Raw genomic sequence first — 12,798 nt, 5'->3', positions numbered from 1 at the left:
TATCATACTTGGAAACCGTTTTATAAAAGCAATATAGCACTCGAGCTGCGTGTGTTGTGGCATATATCCCGCTGATAAGCTGTTATCCCACGAGGCCGCAGGCCCACGAGATAACAGCTTATCAGCGGGATATATTTGCCACAACACACTGGCTCTCATGCTATATTGCTTAAATATAACCCTAACCCTCCTGAGGGACGTTCTAAGAGAGAACAGTTCAAGTTAAAAAATATAGCTGCAAGCGGCAATTGAGGTGTCCAGGCACAATTTGAAAAGACAGACAGAGAGACAAAACATTACTATACTGTAGGTAGAAAGACACATATAGAGATAGAGAAATACAGATAAGATATTAACTTTTTGCATTTTTAGCACCCACTAGTGGTAGTTTGGATGTGTTCCAGCAACACTGATCAACATGTCTTACTTTTGGTGGGATTTGATGAATGGATTACGAGTTTGGTCTAGTTTAGTGTTAGGAGGACATGTTTCGTTAAAGCGTTGGGGCCCTATAGCGTACACCGGTGCAGAAGGCATCTGCGGTAGCGTTTGCGTCTGTGCTGGCTCTCTTTCCTATCGTCCACCTGCACACCTGCAGGCCGTGCGCCCGGTGCCGGGAAGATAGCAAGCAGCTTTGTGCTCCCAAACGCGCCCGTGGGCGTGCTGCTCTGAAAAGTAGGTGTGTCTATGGAAAATCCTGACACACTGCCATCGTACAGATGAGCACAAACAACTGTGTTTAGACGAGCTGAGACCACTTCTTACCACAATCTACACCTCTCTCTCTCTCTCTCTCTCTCTCTCTCTCAGTTAAATAGTATGAGTTGTGCCAAACAAACGTTAATATCTCAAAAACTATCCATCACATCACTTATATTTAGACTTTGTGAGTGAGAGCAGAAGTAGCTCAAGGGTTTGATGTATAATAATATATGTATGTTGTGCTAAAGTTGTGTGAACTGTCACAGTTTTGTGTGGATTTAGTCTAAAGTACAGCCTGCTATGTGAGACACACTCAAGGCTGGTCCCATTATAAAGGCTGAAAAAAGCATCAAACATAAACTGTGATTTCTCAAATAGTACAAACGATAAATTAAAGCTGAGTTAAGCTGATAAAGTCCTAAAAGTGCTGACCCGTTGAAATTTTAAATGGAGTGTTAACACGTTCACTGCCAATGACGAGTTGATACGTCAAAAAAAATCCAACGGTTGACTGCCAATGACGTGTTGATACGTCAAAAAAAAAAAAAAAAATTGACGGTGGGACGTTGATCTAACCCTTTTACATCTCCTATTATAATATAGGAGCCACCGAACGTGTACAATCCATTCCACCGACCCACTAAGTGGCGACAGTGCTCTCCAGACTATTGAAAGCCAAGCAAAAACACCAGCATGAGGAAGCCATCTCATGAAAATGGATGGGGCGAAAACGCTTTCGCTTTCGCGCTGGGTGCTGGCGGTGGGGGATTGCAAATTTGCATAATAGATTATGGGTGAAACACACTTTGAAACACCCGCAGAAAGGCCAGAATCGCACGCAGCTTCATTCCAGCTGAGCTCACAACCGAAAACCCAGAAACGAACGAGCCTCATTCTCATACTGTAGGCGAAAACGCTTTCACGCTGGTGCATACGGGCGCACAACGGTGGGGGGTTCCAAAAATAGATTGGGTGCAAAACACACTTTGAAACATGCAGCATAAAGCCTAGAATCACACAGAGCTTCATCAAAGCTCTCAAACCCAAGAAACGCCCCATCCAGACTCGCCGACGAGGGGGCCGCCAGGGAGGGAGGCTGCTCACTGCTCAGACAGGCAGTAGAAACTCGCTTGTGACAAACGCTGCTGAAAGCCACCAGACATGCCCACGGAGGGAGGAGTTTGAAGGAGAGGGGGTTCAGAACTATATTGTTTAGATGTCTGATGCCAAAAATAAATTGTTAAAGTGACTGTTCTGCCTGTTTGATTGAATTTCACAAAACTGCGATTATCTCAGCTTTCAGTCTCAGACGCTGAAACCATGCTGTACTCAACGGCTAATATCTACATAACTACTAACTCTACAAACTAACTCTTTTAGACAGAGAAAGCACACATTCTATTAGTACTTTTGTGAACTTTGTGTTCACAAAGTCCAAGCAGAAAATAATCCTTGGCTCTTGTAAAATGAGCCAGAATCCTCAAAAAAAACCTCTGGCAGAAGCTACCTACAGTAAAAAAAAAAACGGCTGGCAGTGAATGTGTTAAAGTATGAAGGAGCAGTTAGAGGTCAAAGAGGGCGTGGTTTCAGATTGAACTCTGTTTAAAACCAACAGCAGTTTCCTCCAGAAGCTGTGAAGCGGTTTGTTCCAAACAGCCTGATCCCTCATCCAGCAGCTTTCATCAGATCAAATACAGCTCAAAGTGCTTCACACACACACACACACACACACACACACACACACACACACACACACACACAACACACACACACACACACACACACACACACACACACACACACACACACACACACACACACACACTAGGGTTTAATCCCGGGAAACGGGATTCCCGGGAAATGCCATCCAACCCATTTCCTGTTTTCTGGAAAATGAATGATGGGAAACCGGGAAAAAATGTTGTTGTATTTTTACATGCAGAACATATTGGAATAGGCCTATATTTAGAAATATGCAGACAGTTTACTTTCTTAAATGATGTAGCCTATGTTTTAAAAGAACATGTAATATATATATATATATATATATATTAGGCTACTGTAAGCATTGTAAAGTCATTAAATGATCACGATGTACATGTATAGACCTTATTCTCTAACCCTGGACAGCGCCATATTGTTGACATACCGTCCTGCGCGCACACAGCGCTGCAGCTGACAACTAGTAACAGCCTTATTGTCGTTTCTGTTCCATTACAAAATAGTGATGCTAAAGACACCAATAAAAACCCCACAGTTGTTATTTGTATGCTGCTGACGGCAGCCATTAATGCCTGTAATAAATAACCAAAAGAACGAGGTGAACAGACTTTGCTGTGAGGAGCTGTCAGAAAGTTTCACCTGTCTCAACTAACTATCCACACCTCTCCTGTGCTGCTGACAGTGGCGGACTGCATAATCGGGCACGTCGGGCAAATGCCCGGTGGCCTGGCCTGGCCTTTTTTTTTTTTTTTTTGCAGGCCAGGCCAGGCCACTCAGTGAACAGCAGGCCAGGCGCCGCCTACTGGTTTACTAGTGGTTTTATTACTTTATTCAGGTTTAAAGTGGGCGCATCTCATTGTAAAATTGGACTTGGCCCAAATTGGGCTTCAAATGGCCCAAATTGGGCTTCAAACGGCCCAAATCGGGCTTCAAACAGCCCAAATCTGGCTTTAAACGACCCAAATCTGGCTTCAAACGGCCCAAATTGGGCTTCAAACGCCCCAAATTGAGCTTCAAACGCCCCAAATTTTCCGCCGCCGCCCTTCGGACGCCGGCACACACGTCGGCCCATATCGGCCTGGCCTGCTTGGTATCTAATGCCCGGCCTGAATTATGATGCCAGTCCGCCCCTGGCTGCTGACGTATCCTCAGTGTCGCTCCCTTCACGTCTGAGGACGGTAGAGATAGAAACAAACCACGGGGACTTTATTGCTGTCATTACTACAGCCATGCCTAACGCAGGTCACCATCCGAACACAATTGGAACGATACAGGTAACGCTAACAGAGGCTAACTTCCTATAAACGCTGCTCCACATAGGCTGTCACTTTGAGAGCTGCTGCGTTATGTCAACAATATGGCGGCGGTGGGCATGCCAGTACGTGAGTGACGTCAATCGAATTAGGTCTATAGTAATTTCAGAGACATCAAAGTGAATCAATCAACCAACAATCAATCAATTTTCTATTTATATAGCGACAAATAACGAGGTATTGCAGGCAGATTTTAATACTATCTTCTCTGACAACAATGCTACAGCCAGTCATTTGAAATTTGATATCCTTTGCAGAGTGGAATTAATTTCTGATTTTATTTCGGCGTGTTTTGGCCATGTGCCTTTGTGCGCTGTGCGCCGGTGGAACACACTGAAAGCTTATTGCACAACATAGCCTAATAAACACAAAGCCCACAATGTTTCTTTTCTTTTCTACTACACTTCTGACTTGCTTGAGGGGATTGTGCCATGACCGTTAATGCAGTAGCCTACGAGACGGCGATTGAGCACCGTGCAAACTTCACCAGCGGTGAAAACGACAATCAGCCCAGCCGTGCGTCCTCGGTTCGTGTGCCCCAGGTTGGGCATGATGGTCTGGTTGTAGGCGATGTCCGTGCACAGAGGGGTGGAGATAGTCTGATACAGCCGTGCTCCGGTATGCGCTATAGAGATGTCTGGGCACGGCTGGAAGAGGAGCAGTGCAGCCGCCAGAGCGCAGTGCAGCAGCCCATATAAAAGCACACGTTGACACGTATCAGACAGCATTGATGTTGTGCGTAAAAGAGGGTGAAAACAGGCTGATTGACGCGTTTACGGCTCCATTCCTTCCACGGCAGTTTCCACAACTCTCTAAGAAAATATTTAACCTAGGCTACTACAGGATTTATTCCAACACAGTCTCACAGAAAATTGTATAATACCAACGTTTTGGACCAACGTTGCTATTTTACAATTTCTGCTCGAAAATTGTAAAATAGTAACATTCTTAGATTTTAGGGTTAGGATTAGAGTAGGGGGAGGGGTTAGAAACAGAAAATCTCCGTAAACCACGCCCAAACCACGCCCACCGCTGTAGACACATACGTTACCATTTTACAATTTCTTAGCCGAAATTGTAAAATAGCAACGTTTGTCCACAAACGTTGCTATTTTACAATTTTTTTGGAGATCGGGTTGATTTATTCATACGTCAATCCAGGCGATTGGTGAATTATATAAACCCTAATGGCACTATATAGCCTAATACATAATAGTAGTTGTGTAGGGTAGGGGCTATTAAAAAAACAAAAAAAATAGGATTTTTCTAGGTGGGCATGTTTAGGGCACCTTACGTCATCAAAAGGGGCGTGGCTTTTTTTTGGGTAAAAGTCATTTTTTCAGTAGTTCCTCAAAGGGTACTTCTGTATTTTAAAAAGTACAAAAAGGCACGCACATCCAGTGAGGGATTTAAAGTCAGGTGCAGGACTGAAGTACAGGGACCCCCACATTCATCAATGATGCAACGACAGGAAGCCCCTCGCCTTTATAAACCAGTAGGCTAGTCAGCTGACAACAATCACACAGCCTCGCTGTCAGTTTTTGCGACCAACGCGTCAACAGCCAGCGGAGAGCATTTTTTATCTCGGCCAAATACATTTGGCCCATTTTAGGAACTGAAACTAGTATTTTGTTAACAGCGGCGACCATTTTCACTGTCTACAGCTTCCTCTGCTTGCTCATGTATTTCTCTGACTCACCCATAGAGACCCAGGCTTCCCCTGCCAGCCCATCCCACCCCATCCCCCACGTTTTATCACTTCCGTTTTAAATAAACTTGTTTGTTTTTTGACCGTCAGGTGGGGCGTTCCCAACAGCACGTAACGCCCCTTGAAAGCTACGAATAGCGGCGAGATCAGGGGGGCGTTCCCGGCAACACGTAACGCCCCTTGAAAGCTATGATTAGCTACTGCTGAAAACGATGTAAGAACGAAGAGTGAGCGCACAGTTTTTTCCTCCCATGGCCCCTTATATCCTTTGCATGCCTGTCAACGCCACAGGCCTAATATTTTGTCCTAATTGTCCACCATTCAAATATTCCATAATTGCATGTTGTGCATGCAAATATTCCATAATTGCATGTTGTGCAGGCTATCTTATACTAATGTATTGCTGTTAGGCATAGCAAAGCATTCTGGGTATTCCCAAGGCTATTCTGTAGATTCCCTACGCGCAACACACACACGCACACACACCCACCCACCCACCCACTCACACACACACACAGACATATTCACAGCCAGCCACAAACACACGCACCCACAAATTCACAGGTAAACATGACACTGAAACATTCCAGTTTCACCATCTCAGATTCTTCCCCATGTTTTTCCCACTCCGGATCCAATTGTGACATCCCCATGATAATTTTGATATTGTCTGATTGGCGGAATGAATTAAATTTGATTAATACAGATTGAGGTGGATTGAATAGCTACAGACTGTTTTCAATTGAATTGAAAACGATTGAATACAGACTATGGTGTATGACTATGCCGTTTGCCCGTCTCTCAACGAGAGCAGAGTTTCCCAGCATGCACTAGTGTGTTTCAACACTGTGTTTTTGGAGATTACTTATGTGCTACGTTAGTTATGTTATATGGCAGTAAAATGCCACTGAATGACCAAATTGATTTATCTTGATTTTTTATTTAACACCAGCGTTAGTTTGTTGTTTATGCGTATGCAATAACGGATGCGTTATTATATTTACTGGCTATGGTTATTTCGAACCCCACATAGGTTACGCCAACCTATGTGTCCTATCAGAGTTCGTTACGTTATTGTACAGTACAATAAACAAAACAACATGATAGCATCAGCTGCATCACTATACGTGTGAGCGTAAGTATTAATGGTTTGCAACTTGTTTGTGTTGTACAGCATTTGGTTCAAACATATGGCGACATTGAATCAGTGTTAGCTTAGCGCTAGCTAGCTAGCATACACTACGATCTGTGAATAGAATTGGCCTGGTCTTGGTCGATATGACCAAAAATTGATATAACGTTACAGTAGCATGGACCCCTCTCGTTATGACAACCCAGACCCCGGATATCCGTGACCTACGGGTATTATTTCAAAATATGGAATATGGAACGTGAACAAACATCTTAGTTTTATGTATCTGTTGTGTGATTGGACCCATTGTTTTTATTTTTCGTATTTTTATATGATTATTTTAATAGTTACTAACTATTAATAGTAACTAACTAGTCCTCCACACAGAATTGGTTAATTTGCTGTGAGACTTTATGTTTTGTAGACAAGCACCAAGTATATATATATAATAATAATAATAATAATAATGGTATATAATAATAATAATCTTTGTAATACAATTGTTATAAAATTAAAATGTATATCACACTTATAATATGCCAACAATAATAGCACCAGTCTAAATAACATAACTTAAAGTGTAACTAACCCCCAAAACACTTTTTTTCAGCTTTTAACCAATATATATGACTTTGGGGGTGATGTGTGAAGAATTCTGGTCAGAATTTCCACATTTGACACCAAACTGTTGCCATTTTACCATTTGTATCATTTTTCAGCAGCATATCTGGCATAAGCGCCCTCTAAGGGTCAAACACTGCTTTTTTTTTTTTCTCAAATGAATGGGATATTTGGTACAACCTGACGTCAGGTTGTCCCCAAAGACTATGGGATTTCAAGATAGTTACTCCACTACTCCCCCTGTACCCTTTCGGCTCCTCACAACTCAGTGCACTTAGCAGCAGCATCATATCTCTCTCCCACTTTCCCCATGCAGATCCCCCCCCCCTCTCTCTCTCTCTCTCTCTCTCTCTCTCTCTCTCTCTCTCTCTCTCTCTCTCTCACTCACTCTGCTGCTTGTAGGGAGCCAATCTCTCTCTCTCTCTCTCTCTCTCTCCCCCTCTGCCTGTCAGCAGAGCGACTAGCGACTGGGGACTGGGGGGGGGGGGGGTGAGCAGCACAGCACACTCTCTCTCGCCCAGCATCAAAGTGAGAGCCTCACTTTCATTCTTCCGCAAACAAATCTTATCGCAGTATAGCGCACATGTAAAATATAACGCTATACTACGACGTGACAACGTGACAAAGCTGGTCTAAACACATCGGCTACTGTAATATCGTCACTGTGTACAAGCAACGGGGGGGGGGGGGGTTGACTCGCTGTGTGTGTGTTTTGCTGTCTGGAGCACTTTCTCCAGTGCTCTCTGTGCACAGTCTGACATTTCCGCGGCTATCAGTCCGACTTGGAAGCACTTTCTCTCGGCCAGTCAAACGGGAGAGTCTGCTCTCTCATGCACCTGCGGGGCGCGCGCACACTGCACACAGCAGCAGTGAGAGGCGGGGGCTTTCAACAGTCTGACATTTCAGCAAACAAATCTCGTCGCAGTTTAGCGGGAATGTAAGGTATAACGCTATACTACGACGTGACAACGTGACAAAGCTTCTCTAAACATATCGGCTAATATAATATCATCACTGTGTACAAGCAACGCCAACTTCTCAGCAAATGAAAGTCAGCAGAGCAGAGCAACTGGCTCTGTCTGTGTGTGTGTGCTCCGAGGAGGAGAAGAGCTTTGTCCTGCTCTGCGCCCTGAGAGGAAAAATCATAGGTGCTGTAACTTTCAACAAGAATCACGAAAAGCCCCAAAACGCAAATTAAAAACGGATTTCATTGCGCGGTTTATCGCTAGTTGTACGAGGGAATGACGTGGAGAAATCTCGCATTGTGTTACCCCAGAGCGGGGGGTTTCTCCTATTGTGCGGTGTGCTGCTGACGAGCCCATGTCACTTTGCTCTCGTAACGTAATTTGACACCCTGCCATAGAGATACATGCAGAAAAATAATTAAATTTCTAGTTCGCCACTGAATTACCAAATTGATATAACTTTCAACCATTTTCAGATTTTCTGTTTCCATACAGACCAACAGCGTTGGCTAGTTGTTGATATTTATAAAGATATTGCCCCTCTCAAATAAATTATTTTTGAGGCAGTAGGCAAACTGTAATGGCGTCGATTTCCGAAAAAGAATCTTGACTGAACACAGCCAAAGAGTCTAGTATAGACAAGAGCATATGTCATTTCTTGGTTTTTTCCATATGTTCTGATACATATCTAGGGGGTTAGTCCCCCTTTAATTCAACTTTGTCTCTCCTCACCTCTCATCCCATCCCCTCTCCTCTCCTCTCCTCTCCTCTCCTCTCCTCTCCTCTCCTCTCCTCTCCTCTCCTCTCCTCTCCTCACCTCTTCTCTCCTATCCTCTCCTCTCCTCACCTCTTCTCTCCTCTCATCAACTCACCTCTACTCCTCCCCCCTCCCCCCTCTTCTCCTCTCGTCTCCTCCCCTCTTCCCTCTCTTCTCCTCTCCTCACAAGCCTATAGATGAGGGATTTCAGACAATGTGACTATTGTTACAATATTGTCAACAATAATAGTACTATTCTAAATAACATAGCTTTATTCAACTTTGCAGGGGTAGGGTTAGGGTTAGTGGTCTACCATTAGGGCTAGTGGTCTACCATTAGGGCTAGTGGTTGACATGGACACAACTCGTTGTTGTCCCAGGAAGTAGCTACTATACTGTCTATAGCCAGTAATATGTAATATGTAATATATTATGTAATGATATTGGCTGGGTTTCCCAAAAGCTTTGTAGCGCTATGAAGCTAATTTAACCCTTCTTAACGCCCATGAGTGTACAGAATGTCAAGATAACATGTCTCACTTGCTGGGGATGAAGTTTGGAGTGTTTTTGCTTGGTGATAATGTGTATGCTTATGAAGATTGGAGTGGTGAGTACAAAGAAAAACTGGTAAAAGAGCTCATCAAAATGGCAGGTCGATCCAAAACATTTGTGTTGTAGCCAATTTCTAACCATTTCTAGACAGTGAATTTACACATGCACTTGAGTGAAATTCATGTGAATTCAATGTGAACATGCATGAACTATGATTGAATGAACGCAGATTGTCAGATTTGTATACCAAACCCTTATCCTGGTGCCTGCAAGGGTCGGCTGTACCACTAATGTTAACCAATATGTGTAAATGTGTTACAATATTGGGCTGGTTTCATAGACCTGGCCCAAAAGTACATACATCACATATATGTGTGCTGCATATATCCATATATGCCTCTACCGTATGGGTTAGTCATAATAGTCAAACATGGTTTTTCATGTTCTGACTTGCTGAAATGTGTGCTGCATATATACATGTTAGTTACACATAATAGTCAAACATGGTTTTTCATGTTCTGACTTGCTGAAATGTGTGCTGCATATATACATGTTAGTTACACATAATAGTCAAACATAAGTTTTCATGTTCTGACGTGCTGAAATGTTTTACACGTCACGCAAAACAGTTTTTAAAACAGTTAATTGGCCTACACAATGTGTAATTTCAGGTTATTGTAAGTTATTGCATAGTTGCAATCTTTCATACTTGCATACTTACAAGTGGGTTGTTTTTAATGGCATGTGATTTGCGGTACTAATTAACCAATGTGTAATTTCAGGTGATTGTAAGTGTGTCATGCCTAGTGTGTCATACATACCTACAAGCCTACATATCAGTTGGCTGCGTCAATGATTTTCTGTACCTCTTGATGCGTCAGCATTGTTTTTGTCAGGCTTAGAAACAATGTTTAAACAGTAAACAGTTTATGACAAGTGGTGTCGGCATATTATGCCACACAAGACGTGTTATGGTACATAAATAATATGTAGCGTGTATTAATCTGTCATTATTTTTACATTTGACTTTGAGAACTATGATGAACTGTTAGTCAGTACTCTGTACTGATGTACAAAAGTAACAAGATTGAGGTTGTGAAATCTTCAACCGGAATAAAAAACTGGATATAATATAACTGAATCAGTTAGGCCAAACTATTATCAGTCAGGTCGGTAATGACCGGGGGAAATTATATGAGTATTGTCCATTGTGTGTATGATACAACTTTGTTTATCATTCTGCCCCCTCACACTATACAGTCTGTATTTAACTCAACACACTCTACCTGCCCCTTGACCTCAGAGGGCCTCTTCTGTCAACGGGCCTGAGGCAAGGTGTGGTGATCACAAGCATTGTCATAAATATTGTTGTAAATTAAATTGGTAAATTGGTTACGCAAAGCAAGTAATGCTTTTGCAATGTAGTTTTAGCTATATATTAGCTATTAACTATACATATTAAAGTATAGATGATTGTTTTGCCCACCTTATCAAAACAAATGTACAGCATGTTAAAGTATAGATGATTGTTTTACCCAGCTTATCAAAAACAAATGTACAGCATGTTAAAGTTTTAAATAAAGTCAAGTCAAGTCAAATCCAACAGGTCTTAACGTCAATTAATTTAGCTTTAATGTGTTTTTTGAAACACACACACACACCCACACATTGACCCCTCTCATATATACGTAACTGTCTATAACTGTACATATATTCCTTTCACACACACTTTTCAAAATAGACACTCTTTCATATTGTGATTCATAGTGATTCTTGTTTGTTTTATGTGATCCCGGTTTTTAAGCAAACCGGATCCAGTTTCCTTGTATGTGTACATCCTGTACAAGGTACATACATCATTGGACTCAATGATTCACAGATGTATCAAACAAATGTATGTTTTACTGATACAAATGACCAAATTACCACAAATTCAACATGTAATGCCATTTTCTCAATAATTTTGGTCAAAACATTTGGTGTGCCCCAGATCAGTCCTTGTAACGAGGACCTTGTTATCACTGGTGTATAGCCAGACTTGGCACATCTGGGGTGTCTTAGGTCAGTCCTTGTAATGAGGACCTTGTTATCACTGGCGTATAGCCAGACTTGGCACATTGGATGTGGCCCAAGATCAGACATTGTAATGAGGACTATATTTTTTTGATCAAAAATATTACAGACAATATATATATATATATATATATATATATATAGTAAATATAATTGTATAATATATTCAAAGTATTGTTAATTGTTAATTATTATTATTCAAAACCTGAAAATACTGTAAATACTGTAAATAAACTAAACTAAACCTAAAACTTGCTAAGTTGTACTGTGTGTTAATTTAATGTGTTTTGAAAACACACACCCATACATAAAATCTCAAGTGAGATTTTTGAGAAAGAAAAAAGAGAAAAGAAAAATTCACCTTGTGCGCTCGGTGTTACAAAGTGCGGACTTTTGGACCCTAGGGGCTTCCGTCGAGCCGACTCGAACATGACGAGCGTGACGTAACTGTGACGTTGCTTGCTGCCAACCAAAACAGTTGCTCAGGGGAGGAGATGCCGTATTTGATAGGTACACAATGAAGCGAAAGCAAACGACTCAAACGACACTCATTCAGTGTTTTCGTAGGCCTCCTTGTCCTGCTACTGCAGCTGTAGCTGTAGATGGCAATACAGAAAGGAATCCTGAGGACTGTGATGAGGCAGCTGCTATCGCAACGTTACCTGATGATATCGACATAATTCAAACCATCCCTAGAAGATGTTTGAAGAAGGCAGACATCCTGGCCAAAATAGATCAAATACAACAAACCTACGGCGAGAAATACACCATGGACATAACCGCACACATTTTACGGATGATCGGGAGGCGCGATTTAGCCGAACGTGAACAGGACCCAATTTTTAAAAAGCCACACCCTCCATCTTACTTTTTGTTCACATTTGTTCTCTAACAAATTCCGGTCAGCGCCATTTTTGATGATCTCCTCCCATATCCCTACGACACGCCCTCCCCTAGACCTAACTCCTCCTCCTCATCACAACATAAGGATAAAAGAGACGGATTGAAAAGAGACTCATACCATTTTTACACAATAAAAAAGACAGATATCATCATGGAGACCCCTTCGTCGTCACCATTGTCCTTCCTTACAACTCACAGCCACTCTGATTCGGCGGAAGAAGAAGAGTTGAACCGTCTGATGTACGGATGTTCCGCGTCGTCGTCACCAATGTTCTTCATTACCCCACCTACCTCGACTCCTTCCTCACATCCTTCCTCACCGAAAGACCTTCCTTCTCCTCTGATCTCAC

The 12,798-nt window shown here is 42.3% G+C and overlaps 1 protein-coding gene across 1 annotated transcript in view; it reads left to right on the top strand.

Annotated features, from left to right (window-relative positions):
- LOC310775943 (protein NLRC3-like) overlaps nucleotides 1–12,798 on the top strand; it is a gene marked incomplete at both ends in the record, with an annotated part of 62,621 nt that overhangs the window by 29,356 nt on the left and 20,467 nt on the right. The gene's annotated exons all lie outside the window — the stretch shown is intronic.

This window comes from Poromitra crassiceps (genome assembly GCF_964638095.1).
Source record: "Poromitra crassiceps genome assembly, chromosome: 4".
Lineage (NCBI taxonomy): Eukaryota > Metazoa > Chordata > Actinopteri > Beryciformes > Melamphaidae > Poromitra > Poromitra crassiceps.
The sequence above is the reverse complement of the archived record's forward strand: the minus strand, read 5'-3'. Positions and strand labels throughout refer to the sequence as shown.